At 37.5% G+C, this 21,225-nt stretch overlaps 1 protein-coding gene across 1 annotated transcript in view; it reads left to right on the forward strand.

The window, feature by feature from the left end:
- Positions 1-21,225, forward strand: part of map2 (microtubule-associated protein 2) — a 96,735-nt gene that overhangs the window by 20,170 nt on the left and 55,340 nt on the right. The window contains exon 2 of the mRNA XM_037686137.1: positions 7,054-7,106. The gene's annotated coding sequence lies outside the window, so the exon portion shown is untranslated. The remainder of the gene's footprint in view (positions 1-7,053; positions 7,107-21,225) is intronic.

The following is a 21,225-nucleotide window of genomic DNA, read 5'->3' on the forward strand; positions in this document are numbered from 1 at the left end:
GTTATAGCCATGTTTGTGTTGTCTAAGGTCAATTAACCATAGGAGCCTTCTTGAATTGGGTTGACTTCAAACGTTTATCAGATGTAGAGTTACAAACAGCTATTATAATCTGAGAGTTTTTTACAATTTTGGTAAGTGAATCATAGAAAGTGTTGCTAACAGACAGATAGAGATGATGTGAAAGTTTTAAGAAAAAAAATCTGCAACATTTAGCACTTAGAGTACGTGTTGTTAAGAAGCTCAAGTACTTCCACACCAAATTTTAACTGAGTATTTATGAAATTGTCAGAGGTTTAGACGTCTTGTTTCCTAAGGTCAGCTGGTTGTGTCGGCTTTAACTCCAAAAGTTAATCAATTGTAGGTGCACAAACGATTGCTTTCTGAGCTTTTCATTAAAACCCATCCAGTTTGTGAGATATTTTAGTAACACCAGACACAGTTGATTGTGATAGTGATTGGCACAGGTTTACACACAGATCTCACAAAATTAGTTAGCACTCAGAATATGAAGAGGGTATCAATCTCAGTTATTATCACAGCAAACTTTAGTTTAATATCTATAAAACTGACCAAGTTATAGGCATTTTTTGTTGTTGCTGAGATTGTTTTGTTGTGGTGGCCATCTTAAATTGTTTGTCTTGAAAAGGTAATTATTGTAGATGTATATGTGATGATTTCAAGTTTCATTAGATGCCCTGTGGTTCATGAGATTTTGCTAATGAACAGAAAACAAAGTACACACAAAGACTCAAGCAAAAACATAATCACCCTTTTACCTTCAACAATGAGCAATAACCAGGCATTTCATAAAACGTTTGTACCGTTTTTAAATCTTAGCTCGGCATGATACATGTCTCAATTGTTGGCCAAAACTTGAAGATGATGTTCTCTAGGCTTCTTCTTACCTCAGGTTTACAAAGCTGCAGTATGGGCACAAATTCCTACCATTCATATTTTGAACTTGTAAATTAGTTTTGTAACCTTGTAAAATAAATGTGTGGTTTGTGTATGAATAGATAGGAATCTGTGTGGGTAAACAGATTGTAAAAAAAAAATAAAATAATAATTACACAAGTTACAAATCATTTTTGCGAAGATCTGTTTATGGATACAAAGCCAAAACATGTACACAGAGAGATGACTTCATGTAAAACTACAGTTCACTTCAGTTAAAAAGCTTTCTGAGTTCATGTTGATGGCATGTTGTCTTAGTGTTAGCATGTTTTCAACACTATCTCATTATGTTATTAAAGCTCATCCAATAATCTTCATTACATAAAACAACAGCAACATATACACAGAACTAAACACAAAAACCACAAAGTAATCGTAATCTTACCTTTGATCAAAGTTTGCTAAAAAAGATAAGTGTACTCCCATGGCTGTCACCATGTCCTGGTTCTTCACCTCCACGTGACAGCATTATTTATCTATCTAGAGATGTCAAACAGGTCTCTCCTCAAAAGTAGTCCTTGTGACTCATGAGACTATCCTGTAAAAGTAAAGGTTGAATGAATGTATGCATCACTCCAGATCATTGCTGTGCACCGCAATATTTTGCTCGTCAGGGTAGCTAACAGGTCACGTGATTGAAAGCTCTTTAAAGTAACCAAATGTGATTTTCAGAAATGTATATCTGGACAGTAATTTTGCTTTTGTTCCACTAAATCATTCAGTAATTCTATCCCAGTACTTACTGCTCAGTAAAGTACCCACCCTCCCCCCAACAACCAAACCCATCTGTTCTCTGATTGGATTGTTAAATTTGTGATTGACATGACATTGACCAATCAACTGAGAGGAAGAAAAATCAGGTCATGATTCATACTTGTAAAAGGAAAAACACAGTAATCAGAATCAGCTTTATTGTCATTGCACCGAAGCACAACATAATTGCATTTTCAGTACAGCCCGTCCAAGAACAACATAAGCAACAACAGACATGGGGAGATGGAGGTGATTGAGGCTGCCACCTTGGGAGGTCCAGCCTTATTTTCAGATAAGGAAAAAGAAAACACGAGGGAGAGGGTAAGTGTAAAAAAAAAAAAAATCAAATCTCACACTGTCGTACGTAGCACAGTATCAGAGTTGCAAAAAAATGACCTCAGCGCAACATAAAAAGCACTAAAATAGACATAATACGTATGCGTGTGGCGTGGGGGTCCTAGCACAGCCACTAGGTGAGCGACGTAGCCCTTTGGTGCCTTCACATCTCATAGGTTGCTGCACCAGGGGAGGCAACGAAGAAGGCTGGCGAAGGCAAGAATTTGAGGGGAAGTCATAGCACAGCATAGTCCAGAGCCCAGAGCCATAGTCCTGATAAGAGGTGCTTGTTTATCAGCCAGCTCAGCTGAGCTCTGACACTGTTCCACGTCCTTGGGGAGGGGAGGAGTGAGGAGGCGATCAGAGCAACTTGTTTCCATAACATCCAAGGAGAAATTGAGATAGTCAGCCTTCCAAGGCCAGAGCCAGATTTAGATTTCAACATTGTTTTGGGTCAGGCTTTTTTAAAATTTCTACATCTGCCTTTAACAGTCTCGCTAGTACATCTCATGGCGACTCCAAACAGCTGAATTGTGATTAATTAATTAATTAAGTCAGGCTTACAACTTGTCCAAGATCTATTCCTTCCAACCGTTCATGACCACTGCCACAAAGTTCCACAGTCCAGCCTGTTCAGCTCTGATACAGGTCCACAGATAGTTAGCATACAGTCTGAGTGTTGTCAAGCCCGGCACACACATTCCAGACAGCTTAAACAGCTGCTGACGTTTCCAAATTTGTCGACAATCCAGATTTCCACCAACTCCAAAAAGCAGAACCCAGTAATCATAAATCCAATTATGTTTCTGAGGTAAGAGGGCTCTCCTTCACCCTGTCTTTTTGAGAAAATTTGATCAATTGTGTTGAGAGACCAGCTGAACAAATCCATAGTTTACAATTCAAAAGGTATGCAGAAAGGGCTCTGAAAAAGGTTCACAAAAACAAAGAGCAAAGCAGGGATGGAGCGGAAGAGGACAGATTGCTTTCGCCAAGAGCAAGCAGGAAGAGATTTACACTTGGTTTTTGGCTTCGCAAAAAGATTTATAACTTGTGTCATTATGTGTTACAAATACAAATCTTTTTTACACACAAATTCTTATATACGCATGCACAAATCAAAAATTTATTTTACAAGGTTACAAAACTAACAAGTACAACATATTTATGACTAGAATTTGTGCCCATACTGCAGCACAGACCACTGATCTATCACAGCCCCACAAAACTCAAGCATGTATGAAACAAAAGAGGTGGCTAATAAAATAAGACGCTCTCCTTGCGATGCTCAAAGTTCACTATCGCAAGTATTGAACAAAGACCAGTCACAAAGCACATAAGCATTTCTCTCCACCTTCACGCCACTCAGATTTAATCTGTTTGAGCAGAAATAAGAAAGCTGAGCTTACTTTGAAAGAAAGAGGACATGGTAGATTCTGAGAAGGGCGAAGTTTGCTATATGTACTACATTTCCCTTAGCCTATTCCTTATCCCTGTTATATGTGCACTTTATTTGTCATACTGCCTCTTTGTACTAGTAAAATGTTGACATACAGTAACAATATTTAGTTGTTTTTAAAGTGACTGCCTGTGTGTGCATGGTAATATTTAGTTGATTATTTGGTTTATAATGTATGGTATGTTCCTATTCAATCAGACAACATGCAAAAGCAACTGATTCTGTACTATTTAAGGAAATCCTTCCTGTAAAATGAGGAAATGATCAGTTAAATAATTGGCTTGAAGCTGTAAGTGGTTCAGTTCATGTTTCTGTACAAAGTTTTGCATCATCATATTTAAATTTTGTAGATTTAGTTGAACTATGTATTTTTTCCTCATCCTACAGTTTTCTGGATGAAAACCACCTGTCATCAGCTCCATTCTAGCTAAATCAAACCTGATCTTTAGCAGTTAACTATTACTGGGTTCATGCTCAGGACAACCCTCCATTTCCTTTGTAGAGAGTGTGTTCCTGTCACGCTTTTGGCATGTTGGAAAATTATAGTTATTTCACTGCTCGGGCACCAGAGAAGCCTCACAGCCTCTTGTTAACAGTAAATTTGGGCCTCCTTTTGTACAGAAAACAAAACATGATATCCCACCAGCAGTCTGCTGTGATAATGACCCTCAAATGGTGCACAATTTTAGCTTTTTAACCCAGCATGTAAAGGAATTTGGCTATCGCTTAGGTCCAAGTCATCTGTTAAGTTGTGCAGTGCATTTTTTAAAATTTCTATTTGAAGTCATTAAAACTAAACCTGGTTTGAAATTTACCCAAACCGAACTCAAGGACAAAGGGAAATTTTAGCTCATTAACTGCAAAATTGACTGATAAATTGCATTTTTTTGTGTTTTCTTTAGCTGTGGCAGATATCTTGAATGGGTTTGCCTCCAAAAGGTAATCAGTTGCAGATGTATATTTTATTATTGCAGTTAGCCATAATAAAAAAAAACATGAGCAGTCATATCACAGTTTCACCATTCAGTGTCAAACCAATGATGTAACCAATATATTGATCATCTGATTGTATAGATTTGATATTTATGTTATGTGTGGATCCAAATTCTGTAGTTTATTGTTGTCTGTCTAATATTGTAAACGAGTCCTCGTGACTCAGTGAGACTAACCTGTGTAAATAAAAGTTGAATGAATGAATGTGTCTGATGAGATTAAGAATGGTTCTTGCCAATAACAGCGCAACAGGCAGAAAGCGGTGCAGATTGTTGCCCTATTGATTTTCTGTTGGGGGGGAGGGTGTACTGTCAAAGATTATTTCAAGTGCAGAACAAACAAGTGAAGAGGTGGGGGGGGGGTTGATGTATTTTATAGGCCTATTACTATTAGCTGGTTCACAGGACAACAGTAACTTGTGTTAAGATAATAATTTGATTCAGTATCAGAGTTTTAGAAAATGTGAAACTTAGGAAACTTGCTGGAGACATTTTGCGTGTGGATTAAAATGTCTAGCTACACAAGTCTTTTTGTGAAGCTGTAAGGTATGAATGATGATGGAAATTCAAACAGGAGGTGTATAATTATGCAGAGAAAAAAAAGGGTGGAGTTTGCATGTTCTCTTCGTGCATGCGTGGGTTTTCTCCGGGTGCTCCGGTTTCCTCCCACAGACTAAAAACATGCATGTTAGGCTGATTGGCAATTCTAAATTGTCCCTAGGTGTGAGTGAGAGAATGAATGGTTGTTTGTCTCGTTTGTCTCTATGTGTCCCTGTGATGGACTTGCGACCTGTCCAGGGTGTACCCCGCCCCTCGCACAGTGATTGCTGGTCATGGGCACCGGCGACCCCCGTGACCCAAAATGGAAGAAGCGGGTAAAAGATAATGAATGGATGGATGGAAAAAAAAAGTTTAATTCTCATTCAGCTGAGCCTTCATTTTGACCATATTCAAAGCTAAATTGTTTGGAAAAAGCACAGCCAGTTAATAAATTAATAAATTAAACTAATCATGCTACTTGCATGAAAATGTTTGTATTTTTCTTGTGTAAAATCCTGCCATTGGACATCTTTTTAGCTGCTCGCCATCTTTCAATTGTTGTCTTTTTGTGTTTACATCAAATAGCTGACCATGGGCATCAGAAGCATCTGTAATGTTGGGGGGGGGGGGGGGGGGGGGGGGCACTAGTGTGCGTGTTTGTGTGCGCACGTGCACCAGTGTGCAAAAAAGCAACATTTCATCTAGATTTCATTTAATTCCATTTAAAGCATGTTTCTCACCAAGTTTGTGTAAATTCAGCTGTTTTAAAGACATTTGAACTTCAATACACTTAAATTCAGAGCGTCAGGTCAGCACTATTTGTTAGCACTAACTTTTGGACATTTATGATGCATAACCATGACAACAATGTTTTTTTTTTGTTTGTTTTGTTTTGTTTTAAAACCATTGGGAGTGGCTGATTAACATCTCTAAGCTCAAATAAAATCTCAACTACAGCCCCAAATCTCAAATTAGTTGAAAAGGAGGTGCTGTGGATGCATTCCCATCTACTTGCAGCTGCGCTTGAGTCCCTGACCACTGAGATTCTGGAACTAGCAGGAAACGTGGCTCTTGACAGCAGAAGGACTGGGCTCGTCCCCCGACACCTGCAGCCAGTTGTCCGCAGCGACAAGGAGCTCGGCAGGCTTCTGGGAGGAGTGGCTATCGCTCTGGGAGGAGTTCAGCCCGGCATTCGGGCGGTCCTGCAGCCCGGATGAACTGAGAGGCCGGCCAAGTCTGGGTGGATGGATCGGACGGCATCTGCGGCCAGTTTCTTCAGATCCACTGTGGGACGGACCTTTACAAGAGACCCTTCATGCCTATAGCCATCAGCATCTATAACGTCTTAATGAAACGAGGATAACGAGTTACAACAACATTTAATTTCCCTTTGGGATTAATAAAGTATTTTTGAATTGAATTGTTGAGTAATAACTATGAATAAAAGAAAAACGCCCCAGTTCAAATGTAAAACACCACCTTTACACAGCCTTATTGCTACCACAGAGGCCCACGGTATGTTCAAAATGTGTGTAAAGCCAACTAGTGAGTGTCTGCTCTCATCGTGTATCTGATGAATGGCCCTGCATGTTGTGCTCATCCTTCCACAAGCCTAGTGAGAGAGAGGAGAAGAGAGCAGCAGAAAACACAAAGATAGCTGTTAGTCTTTGAGGCTGCATTCGAAAGAACGCTGCACATGTGGCATTAACTGGCACCAACACCCACTCTCTCCAATAAGCTTGTTTTTCTTGCTGTCACATTATCTCTGTCTTCTTTTTGGACTGCCACCAGCAGCGAGCACACAGCTTCCTTCTACTCGTCAGGTGATTTCTGAACAGCTCGGTTGTTTCCCACCTGAACTACTGTTCATCATTTTTTCTTTCCATCTCAGGAGTTCTTAGAAATGTTGTTTTTTGGGCTCCTTTCCTGAGAGTGTTGTTTCAAAATGCTGCTCTAAGTCTAATCCTCACCTTTCCCTGTTTCTCTCCCTGTTTTCCCCCTCACTCTTGTCCATCCTTTCAGGATTTGGATAATATTCTGTCTCCTGAGCCGCAGACACAATTTCATCTAGGCAGGTGAGTCTCTTAAACTCTCTCTCTCTCTCTCTTGGTTTTCTCTTTACTCTGTTTTTTCTCTCTCTTCACTTAAGTCCTTGGGTGCTTCTGCAAAGATGCTGCGTCACTGTGCCCATTTTATACAGACGCAGCTGTTGTCTCGACGTAGGACCAGAAGCAGACTCCTTCATCAGACAGTCCTTGTCACTTTACTGGAATGTGTGTGTATGCACTTGAACACATCCATTTAAATAGAATTAAAGAATATAGGCTAATGTACAGTTTGATCTACAGCTGGTTGAGAGTTTTATTAGTTCTGTCAGCAACAATAACACTTGAAAGCACTTCTGAATCGTCTTCATGCCTGCCACAGGATGACTATGTTTTTAAATTGAGTGATTTTATGCTGAGAGCTTGTGTCTGAAAACTACAAGCTTTCATGGTGGTGTCTGTGTGTGGACATGTCTAGACGCCAGGCGGTGTCTCAGTCTGACGCTCTTCCACATGGCACAGGTGCAAAAAAAATAAAAAAATGGCACATTCCATCCCCAAACATCAACTGGAGTTGGTCTACAAGTAATTTCTATTAAGTCTGGCCACAAGTTTGCCAATTGGAAGTGACAAATCAAAAATAGACTTGATGCAAATGCTTTGCCTGTAAAACCAGAGGTCATCAGTCTTCTGACATTTTACATTGTATGCATAAAGCCCTACAGTTTGGTTTGTACAGTTTACTGACCATGACAAGGATTTATTTGAAGCTGATACAAATAAACATCAAGTAGTGTATTGAATATATCATTTCACTAATCTGCATGAAGCCTGCTGTGCTGTCTGGGATATGAAAGTTTAAAAATATATACTGATTACATTTAGCTAACTGTTTTGTGCTGTACATTAGAACCGAGGTAAAGCTTAATCCTAAATGACCTCTTTCTTGTTAGGCTGCAATTTTCATCTGAGTTGCTTTTATGAGTGGAAGTGTATTTTCTTGTCTTGTCCCCATTGCATATCAGTGAGCATTTCTCTTTAAAGCACTTCTGTATTTTCTTATCTGTCACAGGATAACTATGTACAAATTTAAACACAGCGTGTCTTTGCTTTTGAGTTGAGTTCTTCTGGGAAAAAAAAAAAATCTAAACTGTATTAAAAAGTTGGCAGGAGGAGGGTTTATTTATTTTTATTGTATTGATTAATTCCAGACATGTCAAAAGCATTGCACACAGCACAGGGTGTATCAACACCAATATGAATCTGTGCATCCATACATACATACACACACACACACACACACACGCGCACACACACACACACACATATATATATATATATATATATATATATATATATATATATATATATACTGTACTTACACATATACACACACATACATGCATGCACATTTGAACACACAGAGCCCCCTGCAAACCAAACCCACATCTGCAAATCCATCTGCTTTGACTGAACACGCACACACACAGAAAAAAGTTTATACCCAATGTGCACACACCTATCCACGCCCACATACCCATATACATGCACACACACAAATTCCTTTTAACATGTCTGAAAACAACAAAAACAGGGTTTGCCTTTTTAGGATGACTAAGCCTCAAGTTACAGTCCAAACAAATGTAAAGAAGTTACTAAAACGTACATATTTAAACTAAAGCTATGCACAGATACTTCTGTGACTGGTTTTATTTTATGAATTGGTGCCTTATAGTGAGTGTCTTCAGTCAGAGGCTACTTCAGATCTGCTATAAGACAGACCACTACAAGAGATCCTCCCTGCCCACAGCCATCAGCATCTAGAACAACTCTTTAATGAAACCAGGATGATGAGTTACAACAACATTTAATTTCCCTCTGGGATTAATAAAGTATTTTTGAATTTGAATAACTACAACTTCAACTCAATATTATAGAAAATTATGATCAATATGAGTGTATGTTTGCACACTTAGGCTACACAGTATGAAAAAAGGCTTTTATTTTATAAACCATTCATCTCTTCCATCAAATACACAGCAAAGCAAAGCCGTGCGATGTCAGCTTTTACCAACATGCATAAAAGCACAACGCTGAGGATATGTTGTGAAAACTTGTAAGGTTTCCCTCTGACTTTCTTCCCTGCTGTCGTCGTGAAGGATAATGTTAGTGGCATTTCCCAGCAGGTCTTTTTGACCTTCTCCGTTCTGTTTAACCTCCTCTCTGCTCCCCACCGTTCATCACACAAGCTGGTTGCTGAACCAGAAAGGAAAGGGATTCTGAACTGGGCACGCTGCAGTTTTATATTGATTTTTATCTTAATTGTTATTAAGATGTAGAGGACAGGGAGGCAGGAACAATGTGACTTGTGACTACAACAATATGACAAAGGGAGAAAAAGAACCTCTTAAGATGATTTACTGCTTGGTGAAAAGCGGGTCAGGTAGACTGCAGGGATCTGGAGGTCATGTCTGATAACAGATAAAGACAGACATCGAGAAAAAAAAAATGAAGTAAACAAAAAGAAAAGGCAAACCCAACTGACAGAACAAATCACAAGAAAATGTTGTTTAGTTAATCAAATGAAAGCTCTTGGGAAAATGAACCGCAAAACTAGAACAAATGAATGCCGTAGCATCTCTGAAGGAATGCATTTCTCTTGCTGCCTTTTATGCCAGAGATTTAAATTAAAACAATTCTATGAGAAGGCATGGAGTTATGGCTGTTATGGTCAAACCTTGTAAATTGTGTGAAGCATAAATTATTGTGATATTGCAATATCTTGCAAGATGTGATAAAGCTAGGGAGTATATGTTTAAGAATCATTTTCAGCTATGACCACACCAGTTTTAGCTCAATATCTGTAAAATTTATAGCCATTTTTGTCCCGTTGCAGAGCAAATGGAGGGAATTTAAAATATCCTCTGTCCATCTGTCTGTCTGTGGATGTGAGCAAAATAGCTTGAAAAAATAAGTGAAATACTGACTTTCATTTTGTGTGTGGCAACACCTACATGTAACAAAGGTTCCTTTTGAAAATGAGGTGTCCACATCAAAATCCAAAATGGCTGCCACCATAAATGTCTATCTGTGTTGTGAGCATGATGTTAGAAAATAAGTGGGGCACTGACTTCCATTTTGGCGTGTTAGCATAAGAAAGGTTCCTTTCGAAAATTGGGTTGGCACATCAAAATCCAAGATGGCCACCACCATATACACACACGTGTGTGTGTTTGTGTGTGTGAACAGGCCACACCTGATATTGCTAAAACCATAGTTAGATGATTTGGATAGCCCTCGGGGTGTCCAAAGATTAATCTATAGCCAAAGCCACCATTGGCCAGCCCCTGGTCCCACCATTAGCTCTGGTCATGGATAAAACTGCTCCCTTCATTCACCATCTGTCACTCTGTGCTACATCTGACGATGATATTAATAATCATAATCTCTACCTATGTTCTTCTACATGGTGTAACTCCTGCTCACTTTAATATCTTGCACCAAAAATATTAAGGCTTACTTGCATTCCCAGTTCAATGTCTGTCTAGAAAAACACCCATGTCTAAAACTACAAAGATTCATTATTACAATCCCTCAGTGACGGGGGACATTGACGTATCACTTGCTGTATTTGCTAATTTTGCTTTGCTGTGGTGGCTGTCTTGAACCTATGTGACCCCAAAAGCTAATAAGTTATACATATACAATGATGACAATAAAAGAGTTTCAAAAATATACAGTATGTCCACTAGGTGTTCTGCAAGCACAACAAACACCCACATACATGCACAAAAAATACAGACACGGTCATAAACATTACTCATTAAAAAGTAGAAAACTGATTAATTGACTTCAAGCTAACAACTCTCACCATCCTCCACAAATACTCTGTGATGCTCTGAAATCATATTAGTTGTTTTAGATCTGTTTTATGATTCAGATTAATCATGATGCTTAGTTTAAAATTTGCATTTAAATTTCTGAATACCAATTTTTTTATAATTAAGTAAGAGCAATATACTGTAGATAAACAAAACTCACTGGTGTCTGTGAACTTACAAATAGGTTTCTACATTGTTGGCCACTGCAAGAGTGATGTAATGTCCCAGACGCTTCACACTTCTCACGGTTGGTTCATTTATTTTATCTTTTTTATTTTTTTTATTTTTCTGCAAATCTGTCTTCTGCATCTTTTTATCCCCCTATTCATCGTTTATCTTTAATCCCATTTGATGCTCAAACTGCCTTTTTTGTTTTACTATCTTTTACTCTAAAGGAAAGCATGCATGTCAACAATAATTGACATACAACTTTAAGAACACTTTAAAACCATTTTTTTAAACACCAGTGTCAACTTCTAAGCATTTTATTTTGTCAGGTTTTTTGATGCTGCTAAATGTATGCTGTTAATTCTCCAAAATCCAGGGAGCAAAATGTCATCAAGGAGCATCCATTTACTGACAGACTGAGAGGAGCTGAGCTTTTGGTTGAACACGATGACATTTGTTGTGTCAAATCATCGTTTTTTAAGCATAAGTTTCATTCAAGAACGTGACATTTTACTCTTCTAAGCCATACCGCTCAGATGAAGAAGGCTGGTTTTAGTAAATCAGCCCCTTACCTCATGAGTATTTGACTGAGAAGAATTGAATTTGGTCAATAGTTGCAAAAGCTGTTCCGCTGGCATCATTGACACATATTTATTGTAAGATTCAGACTATATAGACTTGCGGTGTTGAATTTGCTCAATATTTGTGATTAGTGATGTCATTTTTTTCCACTTGAAACTAAAACTTGAATCTAAACTTTTCTCTCAAACCTTCTTAAACCAAGCCACAGTTTGGTAAATTTGAGTTGTAACTTTTTAGAAACGGAATGTCTGCAGACACTGTAATACTTTTCTAGCAGCTCTCCACACCCAGTGTGTCTGTGTAAATGTAGGTTAATGAGGAGAGATGATAAATGTGAGGCCATGGAGAAGAATAATTGCTTAGCTTAAGCTCTGGCTACATTTGATGAGATAGCACAGATTTTTCATAGAACGAACAATTACCTTCATTAATGCTCTCTGGAAGCTGCCATATGGAAAAGCCATGGTAGTTTAAAATAAATGGAGGGAATGTTGCACTCCAAGTTTAATTTGTGGTTGTATTTCTTGTAGAAGCATTTATTGATAACATATTAGCACATATTAAGCATGAATAATCCTGTAAATCATGTTTGCAATGATACTGCAAACATGCATTTTTAGCATGTTGGCACTTGTCTTTTTGAATTATATAATAGTTTTTGGCAATAAAACCCACATCTAATCTTTGATTTCCTTCTCATACACAAAAGTTATGAAAACTTTTAACGCTTGCCGTGATATGGCACTAGATAAAATGCCACAACAGTTTCTCCTGAGGAGAAAATCAATATGTTGAGCAAACATCACGACAGTTCTACTGCCTGAAATGGTTTCACTGAAAAAGCTCAAATGTCAATGTCTTTTGGGAAGGTTAACGGGTCAACAAAGTAGGATTTGTGAAAAGTATAATTTTGTAGAAACCCCATCAATAGTCATTCAGAACTTTCAGGGATTATGTAATGACCATCTGAACAAACCTGTGCCCCTAGACTCCTTCATAGATCTGCAGTCAAATCCAAAACAGATGCCTTGACACTGCAGCATCATACAAGCAGGGAAAAGACTGGGATTCTGCAAAGTTCACAGACATTAAGTATTAAAGCTTTACTGAACCACATGACTCAAAGTCAAACTTTTAGTAGAAAGTTTTTCTTAAGACTCAAGGACCTTGAAATCTCTTTATTCTTTATTTAATCCTTGAATAATCAGCAACATTTTTAACACCTTACATCGGTCTAGTTGCAACACATGCGATGCTTGCATTTTCTTAGCATGGCAAAGCTTACACCCCCCCCCCCCCCCCAAACACCACCACCACACACATACACACACACTAGACTTCTACAGATTACATTAAATGTGGGCTGACAGGTGAGTGCTGGATGTGCAGTCTCAGGAGGCAGATCAAAGCACTTTTACAGTGTGTGTGCTTGTGCCTAATCAGGATGTGTGTGTTTGCAAGATCAGATATTCGGGCTGTGTGTTTGTGTTAAAGATGCAAGTTTCCATAAGGAAAAAAAAAAAGCAGCAGCATCTTCACTCTGGATAAGAAGGACGATAACTTTTATTGCTATACAGAAACCTCTTTTGCATACTTGCTCTTGTAGATCCAATAAGTTCAGTTAAACATGCGGTACACAACAGAATACAGCAATTATGTCATATTTTAGTTTGATTTAAATACTGATAATAGCTTCAAAGGTCCTTGTTATTAATTAAATTAAATATTGTTGACAAATGGGCAACTTTAGATGACTGCATTTTGGTTATTTGTACATTTGTGTTCTGTTTGCAGTAGATAAATTCCATTTTAGACACAGAACATGTAAAATCTGTCGACTCGAAAAGTCTTTTAACCTATATACCGTTTTTTAACATTAAAGTGCCATTTCACTCTCATATGTGGAGTTCTGTTAAAAATGACATTTAAATAAAACCAAAAGCAGCAGCAAGAGCAGAAAAATCAATGTTTTTTTGTATTTTTATCTCGATGCTGAATGAGAATTGGACAATAGACTGAATGACTAAGCATTGTGTTTGTATCATGATTTCACAAAGGGATTTCAGCTTGAAGAAAATCTTATGTACTCAGTCCGACCTCCTCAGCTGTGGTGTTCAAGTGTCTAATCTAAATGTCTACTGGTCGCCTCCTGGTACCCTCCCTTTGGAGAATTTTTGGGCACATCCAACACAATGGGTTGGAGGAGCCCCCCCAACCTCTGCACCACCACTCCCTTGTAACAGCATCTTGTGTAGAAAATGCACATTGTTGGAACTAAGTGATGAACAAGGATTATTTAAACATAGTAGTTTGTGGCAGAGTGATGTACTGTTCTTTTTAATAGCAGCTGATGTTTTTGCAGTTATTGCTGTTGCCTAAGAAATAAAATATATTTTATTACAATATAAAACAAAAAGATTAGATGGAACTATCAAGTCCTTTAAATGAAGACAGAAACTTTGCTTTATAAGGTTCACCTCGTGAGAAACATTAGATTCCCACAAGTCAAAGGAGATTTATAATGACAAAATTATTAGTTTAACTAATAAAGTAATGTTTATAGTCTTTTATTGCTGTTCATGAAAAACATATTAAAAACAAATCAATCCATATCTTTGCACAAATTTTCTGGCCACTTCCTGGACATACAGAATTCAGATGTTTAGAAATTTTATTTTTTTGAATGTAAAATCAAATAAAAACATCCATGCTTGTTCAAGGCAGTTGCCCCTCCCCCCATCAAAAAAAAAAAAAAAAGATTATTAAAATTAATGTATAAAGCAACAGTAGTGCATGTAACTTTTTTCCAATATAAAATATGCTGCTATTGAAAATGTACATGCAGATGCCAAAGTTTTACATTTTAAAGTGATCTAAGCAAATTAAAGTCTTGAGATGATTCATATTTATTATTTTTAAACAGTGCAGCAGTAGTCTTTACAGTTCAGTCCTCTGTCACACATTTTTTAATTGACTCTTTTAGCTTCCCACTTGTCTAACCATCTCTTACTCCCCCTTCTCCCCCAGCAGTCTCTCTTTATTCAGTGTGATATGAGAACATTAAGACACATCTGCTAATATGGTGACGAAATGGCTCTCGGCACTGCTGATTCTCTCAGCAGCTCTCATCAGCATGTACACTCTGTGCTAATGAAGATTTTACAGCAAGTCCCTTCTATGATATATCTGACTTACTGACAGGGCTGGATATTGGTGGAGGTAAGAGTGGATGAGTTGTTCATTTCTGCATTATCAGTTGCTCTGAAAACATCATTTTTTAGAATATACCTGTAGATCAAAAAATGACGAAATCACAAGCACTTTGGTTTTGGTTCATTTAGAAGGAGTTAGAAGGCAATATTTTATAAGTATGACATAAATCATGGAGTTTAGGGAGTCTTGTCAAAAGATGAATAAACCTGACTACTGTTTGTTGAAGTTATGACCAGAAACATGCAGTTTTATGTTGTCTTTTTTTATTTTTTAACTTGACATTATCTGTGTTTACATGAGCTATGACTTTTTTAAAATTTGTTCTGTAATTCTGCAGAGATCACAGACATTAAATGCTAAAACTTTGCTTAACCATATGACTCAGTCAACCTTGTTTCAAAAGATTGATGAGGGTTATATTATTATGTGGTCCGTTGTTAAAGGTTGACAAACATCACTGTGGTGGCAACAAAAAAAGTTAAATTGTGTCATTTGGAACAGTTCTTGAAGTTAGAAATGTTTCGTCCCCCATCCAGAGGACTTTGTCAGTCTGTGGCCTGCCAACCAGATCTGTCCCATAGGTTGGCAGACCGTAGCTTGAGGAAGTCCTCTGGATGGGAGACACAACGTTTCTTACTTAAAGAAACTGGTCCATAGATGACACGATTTAATCTTTTTTTTTGGTTATTTATATGGATGATTAAGCTTACAAATCTTTTTCTGAACGACCTTGGCTTTAGTTGTCCTCAGGCTGTTTCTGTGAGTAGCAAGTTGGCCATCTGGCCTAAAACATTTGATTGTTGTACATGATGACTGATTGTTTTGGATGAGTGTGCTATGCACATGTTAAAAGCCTACCTTTGATATTACAACTGGAGGTTGGCTTGAAACACAGCAGTGAAGGCTACAAGTACACATGAGACAGACCTGGTTGGCAGGACGTAGACTGAGGAAGTCCTCTGGATGGGAGATGAAACATTTCTCACTTAAAGAAACTGGTCCAGCTGACACAATTTTACCTTTTTTGTTATCTACCTGGATGATTGAGCTTACAATCACTATGGTGAGTTGGCATCTCACTGTCTCTTGCTTGCTGTCAAAAGAAGATAGTGATTTGATGACGACAGCTGAGGGTTCATGTTTGTTTGTGTTACAATGCGACTCAGCCAGGAAAAGGGGAGGTAACATTAAAAGCAGGTGGGAATAGGTCTTTGATTTATTAAAGTGATTTATTATTTGGCCAATTAAGTTTTAACAAATAAATATCAAAAAGAGGATACTTTTAAAGTACTAATCACCAAAAATTGTGATTTACAAATAAACTGTAACTTCTAACAAAAGCAATATACTAACAAAAATAAAGTCAAACAACTATGTTAAATTGTATTTTCCAAAATCTCTTGGTAAAAAGAAAAATGACACAGCCTTGATTAAGAACTAAAGTGGGATGAAAAGTAACTGATACAACCCTTTAAACAAATGAATGATTAACAGCAAAGCTTTAGCCTTAAACCAAAATTACACCAAAATCAAAACAAGGATTTCCACAAGTAAGACTTCTAAACCTGTCTTTAGAAACAAACAAAACAAAACAGGGACAAACACTTGAACACAGTTCTAGACTTGGCTATAAATTATCTTATATTTCTAAATGGTACTAAATAAGCCAAGGTCAAACATTTTAAAACACCAAGACACCCAAACCAAATGGCAAGCTGCTCAGTTTAAATCACAGTGGCCCTGATTGACAGGAGAGCTGGATTAAAATAGACAGGCCTCTTTTGTGGTTGGAGGAGCAGGAGACAAATAGTCCAACAAGAAGCAGGTAAAAGATGATGGATGGACAAAGGAAGCAGAGGGATGCCCATTGGTAAAAGTCAGGAGAGGCCAGCCATTCTCACATGTTACTGCAAGGTTAGGCCAGCAAATCATTCACCTGCAGCTGCAGTTTCATGCAAAACAAATGGCTCCAGTCCATAACAGTTTGTAACAAGGTTATCTCTTTTGTAAGCCTTCTCTAACATCCTTTATATAAAAAGCTTGTCAGTTTTCTTTAGTAATAAATGTAAAAAATATGTATGATTTCTCAGTACAGCTCTCATTTCTAATATGGACCATACATATTGTCAACATTTCTGACTGGTTACATTAAGTTGAAACAAATACCAAATTTTTCACTGTATAAGTCACAGTTTTTTTTTGCATAAATTAACATGCTTGTGACTTATACAGTGAAGTGACGCATTTGTTTTTTTCCCCCATATTTATATAACCAATGTTTGGCTGAGATCTGACAATTTCATTCATTCTGACATTAGAAATATTGAGCAGTATCATTTTAGCCATATATGGCAAGCCAAGTGTCTCATTAATAGGTACAAGTGGCTATTAATGAGACACTTGGCTTGCCATACAAAGCCACCTTTGTCTTGCTCCGGAACTCATGGAGCAAACATCAAATTAACTGCTTTCCACCGTGCCACCCAAGTGAAATGCAGCTGTCATGACTGTCAAAGTGCATTTATTACAGAAAAGTTAAACTGAGACACACCTTTACTATAGTGTCAAGCAAACAAATATTTGTTTTTAGATGGTGATCTTGATAAATATCTCAGTCTATAAAGTTAACTAAAAGAAGTGTTTTGGCTAGAGGTGATTTGTCAATTTAGGAAAACTTAATTCTAATTAATAATGATGAATTTTGTTTAAACTGGACAACTTCTTATCTTGAGCACCAGACACCAGCAGAGAGAAGGAGCAGCTTTTCCTACCGATTTGAAGTTCTAGTTCAACCGCCCGAGGGTTACCAGGGACTCTCTTGAGATGAGTTAAGCGTCGAAGGTGGGATATCCCTCGACACTGGACATCAGCTTAAATCTGGAGTTGATAGTTATCTGGCTCCCAATGGGGGTCAGTTGATGTGCTCCCGGAGGGCTGCGTTTTCTCCTTCTGGTGACAAGGAACCTTTTGGTGCTTCCTTGAAACACGAGATAAATCTCTGGAACACTTGTCTCTTTTCTGCATGAACTTCTTATCTTCTGGCATAAATTTCCGATTGCTAGAACTTTCTTCTTCAAAAGCTTCCCCAAGACTGCTCTAAACTAAACGTCAGAGTAACTTTCTCTGACTTAGAGGGCGTTACAATATTGATGGGCGACCCAATCAAAACAGAAAGGGTGGACCTTTGTTTCAGGTTACTGTTTCATTTGCACTTTAATAACATTATTAAAAATAAATGCTCAATATAACAGCAGGATAATTAAAACGTCTATGCAGTTTTATCTTATGCATAATTAACTGAGTACCAGGCTGAAGAAGAAGGAAGTAAACAAGTTATTTCATAGCAGTTTTACAGCAAAACATTCAATTGTGTTCTGTAGAACTCAGAAATTTAAACTGTTCAGAAAAATAATTTCTACCGTGGGATGGCTAAAGAGTCCTTGAGGAACAATGGGGTGTTTTTTTCCCATATTGTTAGACTGCAGGATGAATCCTCCCTTTTAGGAAGAGATGCTCAGATGTTATATTTCAAAGGTCAGATGGAAAGGTTCTCATACAAAGGGCCTTCCATCTTTGTTGAAATCATAATAGCAGGTGTGCAATTAATTACAATAACAGATTTTTGTTATTCATTTTTTTTTTTTGTAACATGGTTTCGTACTGTCCAGCTTTGGGAATAAGAGTCAGTCTTACTTTCAAAGTATCAAAAGAATAAAAGTTGATGGTAGAAAAACCTTGATGTGTCCCTACAAAGGCGTGCACTTTAGACTAACATAACACTGTCATCAGCATAGCGTTATATCTTAATGAAATCTTATATAAATGAGGTGATAACAGTTCTATACCTAATGTGACATGTAGTTGTGGTGCATGTTTTAAAGCTGCGTTTCACCAACTGGAAGGTCAGTAGTTAGATTTCCTGTCTGTCCATGTGTCTGTCTGTGTTTTTCTCAGGGCACTGATTGGTGTGTATAGTATTTAAATAATAGACTGAAGATCATTTCAGCCATTATTAACTGCTGCATTGCCACTGAGTGTGAATGAATAAAAAACAACACATTGTAAAACACTTTCATAATTGTTTAACAAATGTTAAAATGTAAACCATTTATTCCAACACATGTGCAAAGTCTTCACATAATAAACAGCTGTTTGAAAGTTCCTACTGAGCACGAGTCAAATAAAATAGAATCTTTTTAATGAACAAATAAAATATGACTTTTATTTATAGCATTATAGTTTCATGAAGATTAAAGGGGTAAAAGGCTTTAATTGTAATGTTATTCTTTCTAAAAATAAATAAAATCTAAGAGTGTAAAGAAAAACAATGTTGTTGCGTCCATCTGCTCCTTCACCACACTCTTGTGGGAAAAAACAAAACCACAACAAAACAATCTAATTAGGTTTATCCTCTTAAAATGGCAATTAAAAGCAAGCAAACAAAAATATTTGTTTATTTAGAAATCAAAATAAATGGAAGCAGTGTTTATTTTGTGTGACCGTAATGACTCACGAAGAGCCTCTCAAAGACAGATTAGATGAAGAATGATACATCTCCCACATCAGAGCAAGACCCACAGATTGAAGGAGGAGAAACAAAACAACAACAACAAACGTTCTAATTATGCATGCAGCTTTGATAAAGGGATACCAATTAGACATAAGAATGAATGATATGTTAGACAAGTGCCTGCATGAGTGATTGTGCACTCTTTCACACACACACACACACACACACACACACACACACACACACACACACACACACACACACACACACACACACACACACACACACAGTTGAGAGGTCCACTGAACGGTTCAACAATTTGTTCGAGCAAACACAAAATCACAAGACATACAACCATGTAACTCCCTAAAAAAGCCTCAACAGAAATTCGATCCCACAGCTTTTTTGCTGTGAGCCAACATAGTTAGCTGCTCCACCATGCAGCCCGGGCACCACAAAACATGTAGTTGCACACTGAAATGGATTTGACGAGAATATTCAGCTACATACGTGCATCGTTTTTTGTTACAACATAACAAACATGAGGCTTGTTATCTGATCAGCTATTCAAGATTTAAGACTTAGCAGGCTTTTATGAAGAGTGCAGTCAGGATTTAAATATCATTTTACTAATCAAACACTGACTGTGTGTTTTGTGTGCAAGTATTGTACAACAGCCATAGCTCAGTCTTAGTAAAGTACTTTTTTAGGAAAGAAAGTTGTTTTATGTGTCAAAGTTGCAGTAAACAAAGCATGAACTGAATTCTATATTTATTGATCAGCGTCTCTGAAGTAGTTGATGGATTCACAAAAATGTCATTGTTAGGTGAAACTAAAAATCTTGTTTGTAAACTTACACATTTGTGTCATTTTAAGATCTACAATTGCTGGGAGAGGCAGAGATTTTTTTTTATTTTTATGTTGAGTTTTAGTGTACTAACTACAGTTAAAGAAGAAAAAAAAATCTGCTCTAATAATCATGTTTTTGTATTTCAGAATAAAAAAAAAAACTGTGATTGCTTTCTATTCCCCAAGGGAAAATTTTTGTTTTTCTTCAAATGGACAGATATGTGTCATTCAAACTTGAATTAAATTATCTGTTTTTCATAACAGGTTCAACTGGGACTGTTTCATTCTTGGCATTTAGTATTTGTAAGGACGTCTCAACAACAATCTTGTAATCTAAGTAGTGTTCAGATTATTTAGATCCAGATTGACTCCTCATCCAACATCCCTAATCACCTAAAGAGGTAAAGACACCATGAAAGGTGTACACATAAGTGTCATCCGGTCTAATATTTTCTTTCTGCTCACAGTAAATAAAAGCAATCGGATATTTTTAAAATTTCCCATGTGACTACTTCACATTGATTTCTGGCAGTATTAAAAGAAATGCTTTACTTCTCATCATCCTGCCAGCATTGCGCATATTGTGCATCGGATTTAGAAAGTCATAACCAGCCAAAAAGCCTATACGGCATCAAACTAATCCTACCGAGACTCACATTTATCTGTCTTCCAGCCTTTGAGATGTGATGACTGTCTGTTGGTGAGAGAAAAAGTTACATTTACAGTGAGAGAAAAAGAGAGACAGAGAATGGTTGCTACCTCCACAGATGAAATGGCTGTGTGGGTGGATGTACATGAGAGTGCAGGCTGCTAGGAGCAATGAGTGGGAAGCGGGTACTGAGTGGGAAGAGGAGAGCTGCTTTAGTGAGACAATCAACACCGAGACCCACAGAAAGACAGTCACGCTTTCATGGCTCCTTTTGTTTTCTTTATTTTGGAGAAAGAC

This window comes from Nematolebias whitei, chromosome 13, assembly GCF_014905685.2.
Source record: "Nematolebias whitei isolate Nwh7 chromosome 13, NemWhi1, whole genome shotgun sequence".
Classification (NCBI taxonomy): Eukaryota; Metazoa; Chordata; class Actinopteri; order Cyprinodontiformes; family Rivulidae; genus Nematolebias; species Nematolebias whitei.